General features: G+C 31.5%; 1 protein-coding gene, 1 non-coding gene and 1 pseudogene across 2 annotated transcripts in view; 1 reads left to right on the top strand and 2 right to left on the bottom strand.

Annotated features, from left to right (window-relative positions):
• The window catches only part of PPM1E (protein phosphatase, Mg2+/Mn2+ dependent 1E), a 123619-nt gene that overhangs the window by 92314 nt on the left and 9371 nt on the right, over nt 1-21934 (bottom strand). The gene's annotated exons all lie outside the window — the stretch shown is intronic.
• On the top strand, nt 2341-2459 carry LOC120621312 (5S ribosomal RNA). The gene has a single exon (XR_005658108.1). It is a non-coding gene; the product is annotated as a 5S ribosomal RNA (ribosomal RNA).
• LOC120621316 (uncharacterized) lies at nt 3575-3693 on the bottom strand (annotated as a pseudogene).

The raw sequence follows: 21934 nt of genomic DNA, 5'->3' as shown, positions 1-21934 counted from the left end.
TATTACAAATCCCCAAAGACCCAGTGTGACAAACGCTGAGCTCAGAGGGAGGAGAAAGGGAAGCACTTGAATAAGCAAAGGCAAGGCTGTCATTAGCACATAGAGGAAGAGCAAAAGGCTAGAAACTCACACATTGAGTTTTTTTCCCATCACATTTTTTAAACCATTTATTAGTAGAAAAAGAGATCTAATTACTCTTTCAAATCAATCCCCACCGTGTCAACAATAAACTTTTTCCATCTATAGCCCTCTTTCCACATATTTTACATTTCTGATCATATTAATTTTCTCAGCAAAATTATAGTAATAAAGATGGATTTGAGTCAATTGATATAAATCCCAATTCTGCTGCTACAAGCTACATGACATTAGCAAGTTACTTCCTGATGTTTGTTTGCTTACCTGAAAAACTGAGACACTTTCTACTTTCAGAGGGCTGCTAAAAGAGTTAAATAAAGTATGCACAGCATTTGGTATATAGTAAGTCCTACTGATTCTCCTTTTTTCTCATGTCTTTTCAGGTGGCACTTACCTTGACCAATTAATATACAAAATTCTCCCTGCTTGTACGAACAATTCATTTTGCTTCAACCACATATGTATGTATATGACAAAAACCTTATCTTTGAATCATTATCACTAGATTATCTTTACATTTTCTAAGTTTTATTAACATAAAGCACATAAAATACGCACAATTGAAAATCATTAAGCCAATTAAAAATTAACAACTTTAATTTTAGTTTACTATTAATAAAGTATGACATTTTAAATCTTTAATAATAATAAGCACTTGCCATAGGCCAGGCACTGTGCTAAGTGCTTTGCATATAATTTGATCATTTAATGCTCATAATAACCCTATCACTATTTCATAAATGAAGCAGCTGAGGCTTTAAGAAGTTACCTAAATGGTACAATGCTCTTTTGGACCAAGTCCAGTGCTACTTTGAAGAGCTGGCATAGGTCTATCTGATAGTAGGCGCTTGTTCATGATTATTTATAATTACCCCATTATAATGGCTCTTATTGCTATCTAATATTTCCTTTTGGTGGCTATGGAAACACAAGGAAAACTCTGAACAGTAAAAATTTTAAAACTAGACACACACAACAATTTCTTAAAAAAAAAAAAAATGAGGCAAACCAAGACAATTTCCTCTAGTAACATAGAGTTGTATCTGAGATCACCTAGACTTAGTAGAATCTGACTTAACGTTGTAATGTAAGATTTGAAAAGCTAGCAAATGTTTTTCTGGAAGTAGTATGGGTGGTTTTGTCAAAAACAGAAAATCACCTAAGGCACTGTAGAAGGGAAAACGCCCTGGTTTTCCTACTTTTCCTTGTTAAAAATTTATTAGCACTCAGGGATATAGTAGAACTGAGTTCTATTTACATAGCTTAATAAATGGTTCATACTATTTGGCATCATAGAGTACCCCTAAATTAAATGCATCTTTCTTATAGAAATGGCATCTTTCTTACCCTGATGAGATTTATTTATGGTTAGTAAACAATATTTCTAAACTACAAAACTTAACATATGAACTGTTGCTGTCAAAATTATTACATTTAATATTTAGGAGTATGGGCAAAAAAACATATTTAAAAAATGGTCTTAGTTTAAATAGTTTAACTTTTAAAAAAATTTATCCTGTGTGTTTTAAATTCTACCTTTCGCTTATATAAATAATAATTAGTGATGACTCACTTTCCAAAAGGGGAGGATAATTTTACATTTTGGTATAGCATTTTTTTGACATATCTGCCAGAAAAGGGGACTTAACACATACTAATAAGTATTTTGCTCATATTATACATACTTATTTAGTATTTTCCTTCCTGAAACTATGATTTTGGATACTGTTTTCTTTTCCAAAGATGGCAAGATAAGCCAGTATGAAATAAGATAACAAATAAAAAAGAAAATGAAATAATATAAGTACCAAGTATTTCAACTCAATTCATTCATTGCCTATATTAGAAAACAAGAAAATATATGACCTAAGGTTCAACCTTAAAAAGAGAGAAAAATAAGAGCAGAGTAAACCCAGAATAAGTAAAAGGAAAGAAGTAATAAAGAACTATAATCAGTGAAGTACAAATCAGGAAATAATAGAGAAAATAAAGTCAAAAGCTGTTCTTAGAAAGGATCAACAAAACTGATAAAAGTAATAAAACTGATATCCTAGCTAAACTAGTCAAAAAATAAATAAACAGAACAGTAGTGTAAGACATGAAAGAGGATATCACCCTAGATCCTACAGACATTAAAATAATAAAGGAATATTATGAACAAACTTATGCCAATAAGTTTGACAATTTATATGAAACAGAAAAGTCTACAGCCATGCCACCCTGAACAAGACCAATCCCATCTGATCTTGGAAACTAAGCAGGGTCGGGCCTGGTTAGTACTTGGATGGGAGACCACCTAGGAAGACCAGGTGCTGTAGGTGTAAAAAATAAGAGATTATAAACTGACAGGATCCTGCAATCTATGAGGTCAACCAAGGGTTGCCTCGCCTAAAAAAATAAAAGAAAATAAAAAATAAAAGAAATGAAACAGATGAATTTTTTGAAAAATACCGTTTACTGAGACTTATATAAGATGAAATAGAAAAATCTGAGTAGCCCTATATCTAGTCAAGAAATTGAATTTATCAAAAACCTCTCCACAAAGAAAGCCCCAGGCCAGAATGGTTTATTGGTTAATTCTACCAAACACTTAAAGAACATCAATCTTATACAAACTCCTTCAGAAAATGAAAGAAAATACTTTTAAACATTTCATGAGTTCAACATAACCCACTAATAAAACCAGAGAATGTACAAAGAAAAAAGAAAAGGAGAGAGAAGAGAAAAAGATAAATAAAAAAAGAAAGAGAAAGAAAAGGGAAGAGGGGAAGGAAAGAAAAAAAATTACAGGTTGATATCCTTCATGAACGAAGATGTAAACATCTAAAAATAAAATATTAGCAGACTGAATCTAGTAATATCTAAAAATATACCATGACTAAGGGAGGTTTATCCGAGGAATGCAAAGTTGGTTTAATATAAAAATAAAAACCAGTAAAGGTAATTCACCATATTAGTAGAATAAAGGACAAAAAAATACAATCATTTAAATGGATACAGAAAAAAACATGACAAAATTCAATATCCATCCATGATAAAAACTCTCAGAAAATCAGAAACAGAATGGAACTTCCTTGGCCTGACAAAGGGCATGTAAAAAACATCTAACATAATACTTAGTGGTGACATATTGACATTTTTTCCCCCTAAGATCAAAGACAAAGCAATCATGTTCACTCTTCTCACTTTCGTTCAACATTGTACTGGTGGTTCTAGACAGTACAATAAGGCTAGGAGGGGAAGAAAAGCATAAAGATTGAAAAGGAAGAAGTAAAACTGCCTGTTCACAAATGACATAATTGGTTTACATAGAAAATTCTAGAAAAATATACAAAACAATTACTAAAACTAATAGTTGTATGTTGCAGGATAAAGGATTAACATACAAAAATCAATTGCATTTTTTATTTTTATTTTTTTATTATTATTTTTTTAACACTTACAGCAGCTGGTCTTCCAAGGTGGTCTCCCATCCAAATACTAAGCAGGCCCGACCCTGTTTAGCTTTTGATATCAGATGGGATCGGGAATGTTCAGGGTGGCATGGCCATAGACCAATTTGCATTTTAAGGTACAATAGTAAACAATTAGGAAAATAGTACTTTTTAAAATTGTATTTACAATAGCTTCAAAAAATATAAATTAGGAATAAATTTCCTAATGAACAAAAGTCATGTAGGACTTCTACATTGAAAATTAAAGATACAGGGATATATGTAATGTTCATGGATTGGAAGAGTCAATATTAAGATTTCTATACTTCCCAAATTGATATAAATATATATTTTTTCTCAATACAGTCTCAATCATACCCACACTGGAATACTGTGGAAGCAGACAACTTGATTCTAAAATCTATATGAAAATGCAGAAAACCTAGAAAATCCAAAGCAATCTTAAAAAGGAAAAAAGTTGGAGGACTTACATTACCCAATTTCAAGACTTAGTATAAAACTACAGTAATCAAGAGAGCATGGTTCTGGCATACAAATAGACAAGTTGATCACAAAACAAGAGAAAACTGAAAAAAACTATATTTATACAATCAACTGGTTTTCAACAAAGGCACCGAAGCAATCCAATGACAAATGAAAAATCTTTTCGACAAATGGTACCAGAAGAACTGGATATCCATACGAAAAAAAGTGATCCTCAGTCTCTACCTCACATTGCACACAACAATTCGTAATGGATCAGAGATCTAGACATAAAACTAAAAATCATAAAGTTTCTAAAAAAAACAAAGGAGAATATCTTTATAACTTGGGGAGAAGCAAAGGTTTCTTACAGCAGGGAAGCAAAAACAATATGAGAAAAAACTAATATTCATCAAATTTTCAAAATTCTGCTTACATTAAAAAAAAAGAACAGGCAATTCACACAATAAAAGAAAATATTTGCAAAACATATCCAACAAAGACTGGTCTCCAGAATAAATGACGAACTCAATAACAAAAAGACAACTCGATTTAAAAATGGGCAAAATAGTTAAATAAATATTTCACAAAGGAAGTTATATAAATGGCTATAAGCACACAAAAAATCCTCAACATCATAAGTCATCAGGGAAGTGCAAAAACCACAATGAGATACTATTATACAACCAGGGAATAACCAAAATTAAAAAGACTGACAACACCAAATGTTGGTGAAGCCATGAAACAACTGGAACGCATACATTTTTGGTGGTCACATAAAATGGTATGACAACTTGGGAAAACATCAGGCAGTTTCTTAAAAACTAAACAAATATCTACGTAATAACCCAGGATTTCTACTCCTAGGTACTTACTTAAGAGAAATAAAAGTATGTGTCTACAAAAAGTCTCACACAAGAATTTCATAGCAGCTTTATTCATAAGTCAAAAACTGGAAATAGCTCAGATGTCCATTAACAAGAGAATAAATGAAAAAACTGTGGTATATTCATACAATGGAATAATATTCAGAAAAAAAAAGAAAACTTCTTTGCAACAAAATGGATGAATCTCAAAAAAAATGCTGTCTGAAAGAAGCCTTACACAAAATAGTAGGTATTGTATTCTACTTATGTGAGGTTCTAAAACAGGCAAAATTAATCTGTGGTAGAAAAAAAGACTAGTGGTTCTTCTGGGAGATGTGGGTGGGGCTGACTGAGAAAGGGCATGAGGAAAACTTCTAAAATCATAGGAATGTTCTAATCCTAATAAGAGTTTGAGTTATCAGATATATATGTATTTGTCTAAATTCATGAAATGGTATAATTAAGATTTATGGATTATATCGCATGTAAATTTTACTTAAAAAAATAAATGTTGAACTGTCATAAACTGTTTGCTGCTTTAGGTATTTAGGGGCAAAGTCTGAAACTTTAAAATATAACCAAATATAAGATGGATAGAAGGATTATAAATGATAAAATGTGATAAAGCAAATATATAGTAAAATGTTAAATGTAGAATCAAAGTTGTGGGTATTCACTGTTCAATTCCTTCTACTTTCTCTATGTTAAAAACGTTTATATAAATATTGAAGAGAAAAACAAAAGTAAATAATACTTAATCAAAAGATAAAGGTCAATGTCAAGTTAAAGTGCCACAGACAATCAAAATGTAGAGTTGTTATAAGTATTTAATTATTTAACATTTTTAAACATACTAAACTTTAACACAAGCTGAATGACTATAATTTAAAACTGATCTAGACTTGGTCTTAGGTGATACTTATGAGTATTTACAGCTTAAACACAGAACACCAAACTCAAGAATAACCATGTTGAAAAATTATCAACATTACGAAACTAAGTGGTGACACTTCATATTTCAACTGTGATAATTCGAGGTATTATAACAAGAAAAGCTTAAACATAACGTTTTCAAAAGCATTTAAAATACATTTTAAAATGTGAAACGTCAGTGCATTATATGCAATGGTGTAGACATATGTACACTACTTTATATAACTATATCTAGCTATAGGGAGAGATGGATCATAGAAAGAAATTAGCAAAGAGGAAGAGAACAAGGACTTGAGGTAAAAAGATGAAGGGAGTTAAGAAATCAGGCAAGTTCAAAAGAAGAAATAAAAGAATCAAGTTCAAATGGAATTAAAAAAAATAGGACAGCAAGAGAAAAAAACAGGAGAGCAAAGAGTATCTGCCAAGCCCACATAATTATTAAATACCCACATGAGGAAGACTTGAAAAACTGTAAACAATCCATTATGTTATAAGGCAGGATATAGTGAGAGTCATGTCCTCAGAAGAAAAAAGCAGCAAAATAAAAACTCAGGGAATTACGAGAGGGGAGGGGGAAGAGGGAAGGAGGGAGGTAGATGGGATGGGGTAAAAAGGATCAAATATGTGACCCCAGAAAGAAATCTAACTATGGGAGGGGAACACACAATGCAAAAAAAAATGCCTTACTGTTAAATTGTACACCTGAAACTTACTGGATTTTGTTAACCAATGTCACCAAAAAACAATTTTTTTTAAAAAAAAAGCTCAAGTATATTAAGTATTTAATATACTTAAATTTGAATCCTCCAGGAAAGTTTCAGAGAGGAAGTAGACTTAAAATGGCTCCCAAAAGATATACATAACTATAAAGGAGAGGAAAGCCTACTCTAGGGAAGGGGACAGACACATGCAAAGGTAGATATAAAGATGAGAAGAGGATAGTGTGTGGGAAAAAGCAAGCAAGGAAGAAAGTGTCAGGTAAACCTGAGTGGAGATTACTTGCTGAACCACACTAAAATAAAAATTAGGTAGAAAGTTCATGTGGGGAATAATGGAAAATAAGATGAGTAAGGACTACAGAGGCTATTGATAGAATAAAAGACTTCACCTTGTCCAAAGAAAACATACAGATGGCCAACAAGTATATAAAAAGATGTTCAATATCACTAATCATCAGGGAAATACAAACCAAAAACGCAATGAGATAGCACTTCACACCTGTTAAAATGGCTATTACCAAAAAGACAAGTAATAACATGTGTTGATGAGGGTGTGGAGAAAAGGGAACCTTTGTGCACCATTGGTAGGAATGTAAATTGGTGCAAACACTATGGAAAACAGAATGGAGGTTCCTCAAAAAATTAAAAATAGAACTACTATATGATCCAGCAATTCTGGGTATTTAAATAAAAACACTACTCAAAAAGATCTATACCCTCATGTTCACTGCAACATGATTTACAATAGCCAAGATATGATAGTAACTTAAGTGTCCATCAATGGATGAATAAAGAAAATGTAATGTGAATATATATATGAATATTATTCAGCCACTAAAAAAGAAGTCTTGCCATTTGAGACAATATGGCTGGATCTTGAGGGCATTATGCTAAGTGAATAAGTCAGACAGATACTGTATCATCTCACTTATATGTGGAATCTAAAAAACAAAAAATCAAACTCATACAGAGCAGATAAATAGCTGCCAGAGGCACGGGATGGGGAGTGGGCAAAATGGGTAAAGAGTTCAAAAGGTATAAATTTCCAGTAAGAGGAATCATGGGATGTAATGTACATCATGGAGACCAGTTACTAAAAGTAGATCTTAACAGTTATCACAAGAAAAAATGTGTAATTATGTGTGGGGACGGATGTTAACTGGACTTATTGTGATCATTCTGAGATATATACAAATATCTAGTTATTATATTGTCCATATGAAATGAATGTTACGTCAATTATATCTCAAAAGAAAACCCTGGCTACTTAAAAGTAGCAAGATACATGCTTTATAGAACACCAACAATCTTAGGTATTCGAGATGGGCGGTGGGGAGGGGGGATAGCAGTAGTCAGGGGAAGAGATCCTAAGGATATCTAACTGAAGCCTGAGAAATTAGGTTACTTGATAAATTGAGAGTATGGGAGTATGGGATTAGGTAAACAGGGTTCTTGTGTGCCACATCAGGAGAAGGCAACAGGCTAGGACCATGCAAAGGGGCACATCTAAAAGTCATCTCAGTAAATAAGAATAAAGATGCCTTTTGTTCAGACAGCAGGTAAATGTCAAGTCAGTCAAAAAAGCACTACAGCTGATTCTTCCAATACAACACCCTACATTGACACTGAAAGGTTAGCTAGCGAATTTTGCAGTTTGGGGGATTACTTCAGAGAGACATATGATGGAAGCAGTGTAAATTTAACCTACTGCTAGAGAGAAGAATGTAAGCAGGAAAACAACTAGAAGGTAGAGTGATGAAGATGTGAACTGAAGTCGTTGCAATAAGAATGGAGAATCTGAGACTTTTCAAAAAGCGACAATGAAATTGGGGAATAACTGAATAAAAGTAGGGATGAAAAAGAACAAGATGACTATGAGTCTTTAGAAAGTCTAAAGAAGGGCTATTTGAAGAGGAAAGAGGCAGAATATTGATTTGGTTGTACTCAAATGAAAAGTGACCATGTTTTCTTTTCTATGTTCTCTTGGAAATACGGGCTTGAGCTCCAGTGAGAGTTATGAGGCTAGAGATGCAGAAGTCTATCATAAAAGAGAAAAAAGGTCATTTAATTGCTTTGACTAGGCACTCTTCCAGTCTGAAACAGATGTACATTTTATACGTTAGGTCTGATAGTCCATTCTGTGGTCTGTTATGAAAAGTCTCAATTTTAAGGATATGAAGGCACACCTCATTAGGATTAATTCAGGTGATCTGGCTGCTTAAGTGAGCTCTGGGTCATTGGCCAAAAGTAAGTTTATCAAAAATCATTTTATCTAAAGGCCAATTCACTAAATTCAATTCTTTAGGTGATAGGATTTGTCTTCATAATAGCATATAACTCCCTGCTACTGTCATAATAGCATGTAACTCCCAGACACTGAGAAGCAGAGGACTAGGCCTCAAGTCTTCAAATTCTCCACTAACACATTCATTGCAATTATATTCTTGAATATGAAAAATTCTTCTCTGTCCATCTCCTAAATGGCAGCAAGGAATAGGAAATGGGCTGCTTCTGCTAAGTAAATACATCTTTCTTCCTTCCCTCACAATTACATATGAATCTTTCTTGAAGCTACACCTTGATGAAAGAGTATTATTTTACCAGACTGAAAAGGCTCATTCTTCTGTCTAGGGCATACAAATAACTCTAGTTGCCTTGTTAATCTTGAGGAAATAGTCTTTTTGGATGAAAATCAAGGAAAGAAAGACTTTATACAGTTTGATGTGCTGAAAGACTGTGAAAATAGAATCCTGGAACTGGCATTTTCGGGCTTGAAAGAAAACTGTTATCCCTGAATGTGACAGAAGCCATTTTTTCCCAGACTTAGCATTTCAAAATTATTGTTTCTTTTTAAGCATTATTTTATTCTTATAATTGTGATTTTCCTCTTCATATTTCAGGCTACAGCAATAATTGAATTGTAGATAATTATTTCAAATACTAAACACATTTAATAATTCTACAATTGAAATAGCTACTAACAGCTGAACACTGTTCATTAAATCTACATCATATAGGTCTCAGATGTCTTGATCAGAAATGCTATGGTGTATATTCTCCCCCAAATACTAAAATTTATACCTTTAAGCTATCAAGGAATTTTGATTTACATTTGAGTATTTCTAATTCATTTTTCAATTTTTTTTTATTGTAGCATTTATTTACTGAGTGGAACAATTTCTATAGTGGTTATATATATTCTCTAGACCTTCTGGAATGTCAAACACTATGCAAATGGGAGTAATATAAACTGAGTAGTTCATGGACTCCAAGAATAATGAATTATCAAATCTACAGAGAAAAGTCAGTCTTTAGATTCCCATTTTTAAAAAATAAATTTTGGGCTAATAATGCATTAGTACTTAACAAGTCATGTATGTTCAGAGAACTTCTGCACAAAATAGCTAATCTCATATAGTCTACTACCGTAGAAATAGTGTCATTATAACTGCTGATGTCCAATCTGGGAGCCAGTGGAGTTTTGGAGTCACACAGCCCTGTATACATAATCTTTGCCAGTTATTATTAGTTGTATTAACTTTGGGCAATATAGCAAACATTTCTGAGCCTTGACTCCCTTATCTAATAGAACTTGTGAGAAAATTAAATACAGTGAATTATTTGGCACATTGCCTGACCCAGTCAGAGATATCAGCTGCTATTGTTATATTAAATGAGCCAACAAAAACACACACCCCAGAATTCCCCAAATCAAAATTATACAACTAGTCTCTAGCTAGTTTTCAATACATGTTTAGAAGAAATCCTTCCAGAAACTTATCTAGGGAAATTATTCAATAGAAGGCTAATACCTTAAGCACGAAGATTATAATTGCAATATTATTCAAATAAAAAATTAGAGTAAACCCAAATATTCAAAATAAGGGACTAATTTATTATACTATGTATAGCCTGTAGATGGACCATTAGGCAACAACAAAATACTCTGGAAATCTATATAGCAATTTAGAAAGTGTGCAAAATATAAATTACTATATGATTGTAACTCTATAAAATTTATGTTTATGGAGAGGGGACTAGAAGAGAATACACAAAATAGTAAAGTTGTGTAAGGATGGTAGAATTAAGCATTATTTTATCTTCTACCTTCCATAGTTTTTATATTATATTTTTTACTAAATGATTCATTACAGCATAAAGACTGTTCTCCTTGACAGAAAATATAGAAGTTGTTAATATTAAGTAGGCGTTTATTCTCCTTATTCTTGTTTCTTAATATAATTGTAAAACTCTATGATAGCCAACTTTGTCTCCAAAGGTTTCTTTCATTCGTAGCAACCAAGCAATTCTTCTTTAGCTATAAATAGATCCAGAACAACAGTATGCTTTTACTGCGTCCTTTACCATCCCCATATTATTTTTAATAAACAAATAACATTTTTTTTGATATTTAAAATACAGTAGGTAGAAAAAATTTTAAATATATCTGAAATCTCATCATCCAGAGAAAAATCATTGCTAATAATTTGGTATGTATCCCTTCAAGGATTTTTCTCATACAAAGGTGTAAATATTTTTCCCTTACATTCTAAGAGAGAAATATCAGCAAGGCAAGAATTTGTCAAACACTTACTGTTATATTTCAAATGAACTTGGTTGGCCACAAAGCCTGCTGAGAAATCTGCACTTTTGTTTAAATGTTTTCCTTCTAGAAAATATCTACTCTTACTCCAACTGCTTATCAATCTTATACTCATGCTCTAGGCAACTATATCTACTGTCAATTCAAACATTTACCAAAATTAGAACTCCCTTCAAAACTCACTAATCTTCCTAACTGTAAGAGTTCTTTAGTTATTAGAATTAGATATATCAATTTTAAGTAGCTAAATGTAGTAATGTCAAATATAAAAATTCTCAATGAATAAATATAAAAAGCTATAAATACTCAGAAGAAAATACAAGAAAATAGGTGGGGAAGATTAACTATACCCTTTAAAACATGAAAAATTACAGAAGCCATAAAGAAAAAAAAAATAGCTAATCTGATGAAGTACAAAAATGTAAAATTCCTATATAAAGATTCCATAATAAAGTTTCAAAAGATAATTTATAGAAGCCTTCTGCAACAAATAACACTCAAAAGGCTAATCCATAATGCATACAGATGTCCCAGAAATCAATAAATACAAAAATTTACAAAGGATATAAACAAGTGTTTGTAGAAGAAATACAAATATCCAATAAGCATTTGAAAAGATGTTAAACTAATACATTCAAATTAAACAAATCATTTTAGCTCATCAGACTGACAAAAATCAAGATTGGAAATATCTAGTCTCAATGCTATGGGGAAATTTTTTCTCTCATATACTACTGGAGGTAGTGTGAACTGACATAAACTTTCCAAAAGTAATTTGAAGAACTAAGTATTTTTTTAATTTGTAGACACTATATTCCAACAATCTTGAGTCCAGGAATTCCTTCTGCAATAACGTGTGCAGATGAGCACAAAGATCTATGCACAAGAATGGAGTGGCCATGGCGGCATTCTTTAAAATATAAAAGAGCAGCATGAATTTTCATCAACAATGAAAACCTTAAATTATGATCCAACTCTAATGGAGTACTAGAAAACAGACAAAAGGATGAGTAAATCTTTACCTGTTGATATGAAAAGATATCTACGATTAAAATATTTAAAAGATGTAGAACCATCTCATTTTTGTTTAGGAAAAAACTGTGCGTATATACATATTAATATTAATATAGAAGAATGAATAAATGCATAGGAAAATCTGAAAGTCATTTTCAATATACAGATGTATCAGTCCATGTGTTATACATCTTAAACTTATACAAGATTATGTGTCAATTATATCTCAATAAATAAAGCCAAGGGAAAAAATTAATAAAAACATGAAATACCCAGGACCAATGTAAGGAAAAATTAAACTCTACAGAGGACCATAAAAGTAACTTTAATAATTCAAGATGTATCTTATCTTTGCATGGAAAAAAATCTGAAAGGACATTAAACTATTAACAGACTTACATTTTAATATTTTAGCAATGATTTATTATAATCAGCATGAATTACTTTGGTAAATATGCTCACACACACTTATACTTTTACCTACTGGCAAAAAATTGGATAGAACCAAATTTGCCCAATAAAAGAGGCATAAGTGAATTGCAGAATATTCATACAAGAGAACAGTACTTTTCCAAGTGCAGTCTGCAGCCCATTACCGAGTTGCAAAATCAGTTTGGAGGGATGTGGCAAGCATATTAAAAAAACAAACAAACAAACAAACAAAAAAACCCAATGCATATGGTTACTGCCTTACAATTTTTATTACAATATTTATGTGTAGTCTTAATCACAAAGTAAAATATATATTTACTACTCTGGATTTTGAGCAAAACTGCACTTAAAACCCTTAACAACTTTTTAACATGTCTTCGAGGAATATTTAATGATTTAGAAAAATGCTTACTTGAAAGTGTTAAATGAAAAAAGCAGGGCACAAAACTATATGTATACATGTAAGTATGATCTCAATTTCGTTATAAATATATTTGCATAAAAAAGAAAAATATTCCTAAAGAATAGCTATTTGAAGTAGCAAAATACAAGCAATTTTTCTGTTCTTTCATGTAGTTTCGAAATCTTACAATGAGCATGTGCTTTAATCGAATATTAAAATGCTACTTAAAACATGTTAATTGCTATGTATATATTACCACAATAAAAAATGCATAAGTATATATTCATTTATTCATCAGGTACTTACTGAAAACCTACTATGTATTAAACATTCAGTATTCTAGATAGTGAGGATAAGATGGTGAGCAAAACAGAGAAGACTGCCTTCAAGGAGCTTATATTGTAGTAAGAAACCCTATATAGAATAAGTAAATATAAAATAACATTCTTATAAATTAAAAGTCTACTTGAGAAATAAGACATTGTCATTTTTTCAACAGTTATTAAATGCCTTAGGTACTCCTCTAAAGATACTTATTAAAAACCCCTCTTGCCTATGCCATCAGGTAAAATAGTACTTTAGTAGCATAATCAAATCTTTGATTTACATTTTTAAAAACTTAAATATCTGGAGTAAGTTTCATACTGGTGTCAAATTTAGAAAAGAAATATTTTGTTCATAAAAACTTCATTCTTGTCCACTATTAATGACAACATAGATCAAAAAACACAAAAAAATCTTTTCCCATGTAAAATTAATTCCTTCAAGTTCTGCCAATAATTTAATGTTCATACTGCTTTTCAACTTACTAGATGATAAATTTGCATTAAAAAGATAAAAAATCCTAATAATGTTATTAAGAGCTACATAAGTGGGCATACCCATGATCTTCCTATTCAAGATTCGTATAGCCCACTTCCACTTTTTTGGAACCCTTTATTCTACGGACAAAAAAAATCTCTCTTCTTTATTTTCCATTCTGAGTTTCTCTAATTTAGGTGTCCTCTTCTTCTGAGCTGTCCTAATTATAACAGAGACTGGTGGTATTCAACTGAATCTTTAAACAAGTTAGTGTTTTGAGATCTTTAAATACATTAACATATTAAAACACAACCTAATATATAGCATCCATTAGTTAAATATTTTTACAAGGTGGATAACATCTTCAGTATTTATTTATTGAAACAAAGCAATTAATGATACCTAAAATGGCCAATTTATACAATTAAAAATGAGAAATGACACAGGTCAAGAACAGATATTTTATTCATGTGTACCACAAAAACATCAATAAAAAAATGCACTCTTTTTGTAAAGAAAAACTTTAGTAACCTTTACCAGAAAGAATATATATTTACTAAACATCTTTATATATAATTTTTTAAATCATCAGTATGCAAATTTATCTAGTTTTTTTATTTCATAAAAATCTGTTAAGTATTTCAATAACTTCCAAAAATTAAAATGACTGAATTTTTACTTGGATCCATCAGTGAAGATGTGACTATTACTGCAATCACAAACACTAAAAATGACATGCTAAAACAATCTCTTGACATCCAACTAATTTTAAGTAAAGAAAGCCGGATGTTACTACATATAATCAGTAAAAGTAGGAATAGCATTAAGATAATTCAAAAAACATAACGTTTAGATGTAGACTGAATTTGTTTAAAATTCTTACTTGGAAACATTTGCCATTTTATTGCTGGAAAATGCTCCTGATAATGACTAAGACAAAGTCAAATTAATGGCTAGTTTAAGAAAATAATAACGTTTTTATAGAGTAGTTAAGAATGCTGACTCTGAAGCCACACTGTATGGGCTTCATATCCTAGCCACTTACCAGCTGTACAAACTTGGACAGACTTCTTACTCAGTACCTCAGTTCCAAACATGTAATGTGTGGCTGGTAACAACAGTGCCTACTTCACTTAGTTGTTGTGAGAATTAAATAAATATATATGCAAAGTACCAGGACCAGTTGCTCTACATTACAAACACTATTTAAGCATTTCTTGTCTTATCTTAATAATTATAATTATTATAAAAACAGCTTAAGTTTATAAGACCAAAGTATATCACATTAGAAATACACTTGATCTCAGACAAAAGGCCAAGAAGAGATTTATATTAGAAATAAAAGAAATGCCTAGATGAAGATCAGTATTGGACTTGCTTGCTACAGCTTATCCTAGCCCTTATCAACTTCAACAATGCATAAGCCAAGACAGCTGGCATTCTATCAACAATTTCATATTTTAAAAATTATAGATAAAACATTTACAGACAAGTAAACCTAAAATACACTGTGTTGTTAAGGAAAGATAAGGAAAAATATGTATTGTTAAATGCTATCTAAACCACACTATTTCTTAACAATAAAACTATTAGTCACAAACTGTATTACAGGAAATCGTGCCTTAAAAGACATCTATGCTTACAGCAATATAAGAATGTGCAGATAAGAATGTTTAATACATCTTTTCTTAGTTTTTAGTTATAGAGCCATGGTGCTTTACTTCTAATGCATTCATAGAAAATGGTCATCGATATTCAAAATTATTTACATCTAAATATGCTTTTTAACACTAAAAGCTCCAAAATACTGAACATTGATCTTCACTGACAGAGAAAAATTACATTGAAAATACCTTCCTGTTCATTTTTTTCTTCTTATATTTTACACCCTGCTACATACAAAATGTTATTTTTAACATTAAATGTATGCTTATTTCCACTGAAAAATAAAAAATTAAAATTTTTTTTAAAAATAAGCACATCGCAATTTTATGTAAATTTAATTTTAATTTGTATTCTTATCTTCTCCCTAAGGCAGTGGGTTCTCAAACTTTAGTGTGCATCATAATTACCTAGATTTTTATTCAAAACAAGATTCCTGGAACTCACAGAAATTCTTATTTGGTAGATGTGGGCAGGAACACAGGAACCTGCATTTTTAACCAAACATTCCAGATGTTTCTGAAGTTCGTAATTCATGTCCAACACTTTAAGAAACACTGCTTTAATGATTTAGTTTATGATATGGATGCTGTGCTTTAATTCATTAAATATTAGCTCAGTGCCTTATATGTACAAAGTTTAGTGCTGTGGATCAAACCTGAATTTTGCTTTAAGGAAGATACATACAGTTTAATAGAAGAGATAAGACTTGCATACAAATTACATAATAAAAAGGAAGGAATTATTCAATGTCTTTTAAAAAGACACAGATAAAATACTGGGGAGTTCAGAGGAGGGAATAATTACTTCCAGGAGACCTCCTTCTAGTAGGAGATAGCATGTGAAGTGAGTGTTGAAAGCTGTCTCTTTAGGCTGTAAAAATAAGAGAAATAAACTAATGATTCTCTCGCTGAATGATAAACATGTCTAATGATAAACATTACTCCTTCAATAAATCAGAAAAACCATTCCCTACTTCTGAAATTTTATATGTTGATTTATAACCTAGACCTAGGTCTTGTGTTGTCCTGTATATCCATCCAGCAGCTTGATGTGCTTCTATCTCTTGGGACAAGTCCTTGAATGAATCTGCTTTAGTACTTTTAGTACATTTACCCTCTGAAAAATAAAGTCACACAGTGGATATTGATAAGAAAAACATACTTATCCTTTCATAAATCTTTAGGAAGTAAATAAGATTTACGCATGGTTGAAATGAGAACACTTTAGGCAGTCTTCAGTTCTAAAATCTCCACAGGTTCACATCAGGTAGCATTGATGAGAGAAATGATCAGAAAAAAGAGAGAGAGAAAGATTTTAAAATTTAGAAGCCATTGTTCTAAAAGCCAAATAAGACAAACTAGAGGGCAGAAAAATCATAGGGCTCTTCTGTTTCCTGATTATGTGGCATTTTGTTTAACATTAGTGGCATTTCTATGACTTTAAAAATTCCAGAGATATAGTAAATACAAAGTCTACAGGTGCCCAATATTGACTGAATAAATGAATGAATAAAAACTTTTAGGGTTATTTCTCTGGTCTTTCTTGAAGATTTACCCTCTTTTATTCAGAGAAATAACAGTAAGACAAGTCCCAAATGGGTTACATTCTCTCATTTTCATGTTTTTTGCACATGGTAGTGTGTCTGCTGGAATGCTTTTCAGCACCCTCCTTCTCTTGGCTAATTCTTAGTCTTCTAAACTCAATTTATATATCCCCTTCCAGAACCTAACAGCCTACATTGGCATACCCACCCCAGTGTCCCCACAAAATCCTCTGCATTGCTGTGTCTTAATTCTTATGAGTGCACATACAGAGGCAGCAAGATAAGAAGCTATGGAGTCAGACACATCTGAGTTCAAATACCAATTCTACCACTTACTGTGTGAACTTAGATGAGTTACCTAATGTTGCTAAACATTAATTTCTTGTTTTAAAAACAAAATAACAGCACGTAATGTGCTTAGTATATCGCCTTATATAAAACAAGAGTTAACAATAACTTTTATTATACTCACATTGTAGTGTAACTTGTTGATTAACTTCTCTGACTTTTCCTCTAAACTGCACACTTCTTGAGGAAAGGAACAAGTATTTCTGTATAAGCAGCATTTAGTACAGTGCTTGGTATATGGTAGGTACTTAATGACTTTTTGATGACTAATAAATATTACTCCCATTATAGTTAAATTAATTTGCCACTTGAAATACTTTCTGTAATGAGGTGGAAAACAAGTGAATAAGAAAATAAACTCCATTAATGTCAGTTTAAAAAAAAAAGGGATACTGTTTTTATTCAGATTAGTTTTAAAATTTACTAATTATACATGTTACAAAATACCAAATGATTTTCTTGAACATGCCTTAGGAACTGAATACCTATAATATCTTCATGGTATAAATTAACCACAAAATTACCAAGCCACACATACGGCTATCTTTATTTAGACAACCCTTAGAAAAGTTACAGTAAAATAAACAGCTTTTTAAAACCAAGAAAATTCTTAACATAGCAAAGCTTAATTAAAATCTCCATTTACAGTCCTTGGGGAAATGAGAAGAAATTCAGCTTCATGGTTTGGTAATTTTGACCCATGTAAGAATATAAAAATATACTAATTATTTAACGTAATATTTAATGGACTTTTCCATTGTAATGTTTAATTAGTTGGTTCGAATAAGAGTATTTGTAAGGCCTCATTCTGAGAGAATGCTTTTATTTTATACTTGATCTTCAATATATTTTAATATTCGGTTTTACAGATCTTCACTATAAGTTGATATCACTTGTCCTATTTCCTCCCCCTTTCCTTGATAGTCAAGGATAGTTTTACATTATTATATATGGAACATAAACTGGATATTTGAACATTTAAAAAGGAATTCTGACTCTGACTCAAGCTTTAAGTCATTTTTGAATGCATTATGCAAAAGAATAATGATTTTACAATGATAATGATTCCAAAACTATGTTATAGCCTATGAACCCAATTGGGAATTGTAATTCATGAAACTGCTAAAATACAAGTGATCATTGCTTTATGTTAATTTATAATCCACTGCTTATTCATGACCAGTATGTACTTTACTGGCTTCTAAAAAAATCACATACTATTTCTCTTCACTTTTTACTTAATTTTAAAAAATTAAAAAGGATTTCTTTCAAAAAAAGATACTATGTTGAATAGATGGCATTAGGCATTAAAACTGTATAGAAAATAGGTGCCTTTGGCTATTTTTAAAAGTAATATTGAAATTGAAAAATCTAAATAGATTGCAGCATTAGTCAAGTATAAAATGGACAAAAATATCTTCAAGCATCTTAGTGAAGTGATATGTTTGTCACTGTTATGAACTATATATAAGTTGTGAACTATTTTTTCAGTCTATTGTTTAAAGAATTTCTAGATTTCAAACTGTTTTTAATAAATGGCACTAACTACTGACCTTTTCTTTCATTACAGGCAAGATTTAGAAAAATATTTGGTGCAAAAACCTTAAACTACTCTTTATTTATAGGTAATACCTGAGCAAAACGGACTTTTGGGGTAGAAGGTAAAGTAAAAATCCAAACACCCTCTCTCCCTCAAAAGGGAGGTTAGTTACAGTTAGCCAGGAAAGTGGATATTCCATGAAGAGAAACAGCATCTACAAAGGCAGAGGCAAAAAATAATATGATACCTGTAGAGAATTGCTGTGAATTCAATTATATCGGAAAATTCAGTGAGGCTAGATTACAAGGAAAAGAGATTAATGGCAGGCAAATTTTTTGTGACACTGCTAAAGTAATCAAAGCAAGAAGTGATAAGGGCCTGAACTAAGCAACAGCAGTGGTCAAAATTCAAACATCTGAACTGCATATTCACTGAGATTTTTTCCTATAGAAATGTTTGTAACACAGTATGAAAATCATAAAATGAACTTCACAGTTATTATCTCTTGAGTCAGTCTACCTGAGTTCACATCCTAGTGCTATTCCTGACGGTGGAAACTTGAGAAAGTTCTTTAAACTTTCTGTGCCTTGGCTTTTGCATCTGCAAAGTGGGCTAATAATAGAACCTAATAATGAATACTTTTTGTGAGGATTAAATGAGGTAATAAATATAAAACAGTGCCTGAACGAGCTTTTAATAAATCTAGTAGAAACAACAGAAACTACTACCTCTAGCTCTATAATTACTTCAGGTGCAGAAAATGCTGAACTTCTGCAGGTTTATACTATTAACTAAGTCTTATGGAAAGATATTTACATTTATCAATCCAAGATCAGAGAATATCCTCTCAAAGGGCATTTAAATGCAAATTTGTATTGATCTGTTTTAAAAAACTGAAAATTATTTCTAGATGCACAGTTAACTTTCCATACGACCCTGAAAAGTTGAAAATATTTTGTTCCTCTGATAGTATGTAAGTCGATTGTGAATAATAAGACAGGTGTCTTTCAAGTAATAGATGAGACTGTATTTATAAGCTGCCTTAAACCAAGACTATATGAAGTAATATATATTCAGGGTTTCCAGAAATCAAATCCCAAACCTTCAAAGGTCATTTTTAGTGCAAAATTAGTAATAGCCTGATTTAATGACTGTCACCTCTCATATTTGTGATAACTTATTAGGTTCAATTAAAAAAACATCACAACATGATTCTTGTCCTCTAAAAGTTTAGCCTAAGAAATAATTTTATATATCATATACCTCAAACAATTTAATAAATACTATATATATCATCTTAGGGCATTATATATTTTTTGTTGTTGCTTGTTAATGCAAAGGTGAATATTAACTGAAACAATACACTTTGCAAAAAACAGGCTTTATTAAAAAGCAGTTTTCAGTTTTAGTATTTAGATTTACAAAGCAGAAAAGTGTGAATAAGAAATTATAAGGATCAAAGATGGGAAGCTGGGCTTTGTGGTAGAAGTAGGTCAAATACTTTAAGTCCATGAAAGAACTGAAATGTTTCTGTAGGAATCTTATAAATCATATGGAATCACACCATCAGGAAAAAATTAACTTTGCTATTTCTAACCAGCAAATTAGTCTTTCGGTTTTTTTTCTTTGATGACTTAAACCAAGATAGAAAGTAATGGACTAGTCTTCCTCAGAGCTATGCACCAGAAGGTAAAGTCTTAAGTGAAAATACAAGGAATTAAAAATACTCTCAATCTTTTAACTAGCTCCTTACTCTCTATACAGTATTATTACTCCTTAAACTTGTCATTGTTCACAATATTCTCAAATAATTTATATGTGAATACTCTTAAGTCCATGAAAATGTTAATTTACAAAGTTGTGGAGTGTTAATCAGTAATGAGAACTGCAAACATATTTCTGCAGCTACATAGTTGAAAATGTTAATAAACACACCAACAGTAAAATAGAAAGCCAAGCTCTTCTACCATTCAGAGGAGAGCAGAGGATGAAAATGATAAAGAGAAAGAAGGGAATGAGAATAGGTCTATAAAAATTTGGAAAGGAAACAATCTGGTGGACCTAGCAGATAAAAAGTTCATTTATTCAACAAATAGGTAATGAGTGCCCACTATGTGCCTGGATCTATACTAGATGCTGTATAGACAAAGGTGAACAAAACATTGTTTACTTGTTGCCCTCACTCTAGGGAAGAGACAGCAAAAAACTAACACATGAATACATATATATATATAGAATATGTATATGTAAAGGTATAAATTGTGGTAAGTGGATATAAAGTAAAGGATGCTATGAAAACTAAAAAGCAAGATTTAATTTAGACCATAGGTAAGGAATCACCTCTGTGAGGAAGAGAGATTTAAGACCTACTGGTTAAGTTAGACAGGTTGGAGAGAAGGGAGAAAGTTGCAGCAAAGAAAACAAAAGTATCGAGAACTGGAGACAGGACAGAGCATGGCAGGTTCTGAGAACTAAATCAAGACTACTGTGATTGAAGCAAAGTAACAAGGCAACAACAGAGGCTGATCGAGGTGAGACCAAATGATTGCTATATGAAAAACTGATTGAAGGGAGGGAAATGGGTAACCAGAAATAACAGTTGAGAGTACTGTTACAGTCAGCTAAGAGCTGATGAAAGCTTGCCCCAGACCAGGTTGGTAGGAGTGGAGACAAAAAGAAATGGGAGAGTATTTGTCTTTTATGGAGAAGTGAAATTAAAAGACCTCTAAACAAAATAATTAAAATGCTTTTCTATCTTGTTTCTCTACTATGATGTGAAGAATTACTAAAATGGTCCTCCAAAGATGCTACACTCTAATCATTAAAATCTGACTACTAATGAGATATCATTCCTGTGTTATGTTTATATGGCAAGTTGATCTTAGGATAGGGAGATTATCTTAGTGGACCTGATCTAATCACAAGACCCCTTAAAAGCAGAGAGCTTTCTCTGCTTAGCAGTAAGAGAAGCCAGAGAGATTTGAAGCAGTAGAAGGATGTGATGTGCCATTG

This window comes from Pteropus medius, unplaced genomic scaffold, assembly GCF_902729225.1.
Source record: "Pteropus medius unplaced genomic scaffold, Ma_sr-lr_union100, whole genome shotgun sequence".
NCBI classification, from domain to species: domain Eukaryota; kingdom Metazoa; phylum Chordata; class Mammalia; order Chiroptera; family Pteropodidae; genus Pteropus; species Pteropus medius.
The sequence above is the reverse complement of the archived record's forward strand: the minus strand, read 5'-3'. Positions and strand labels throughout refer to the sequence as shown.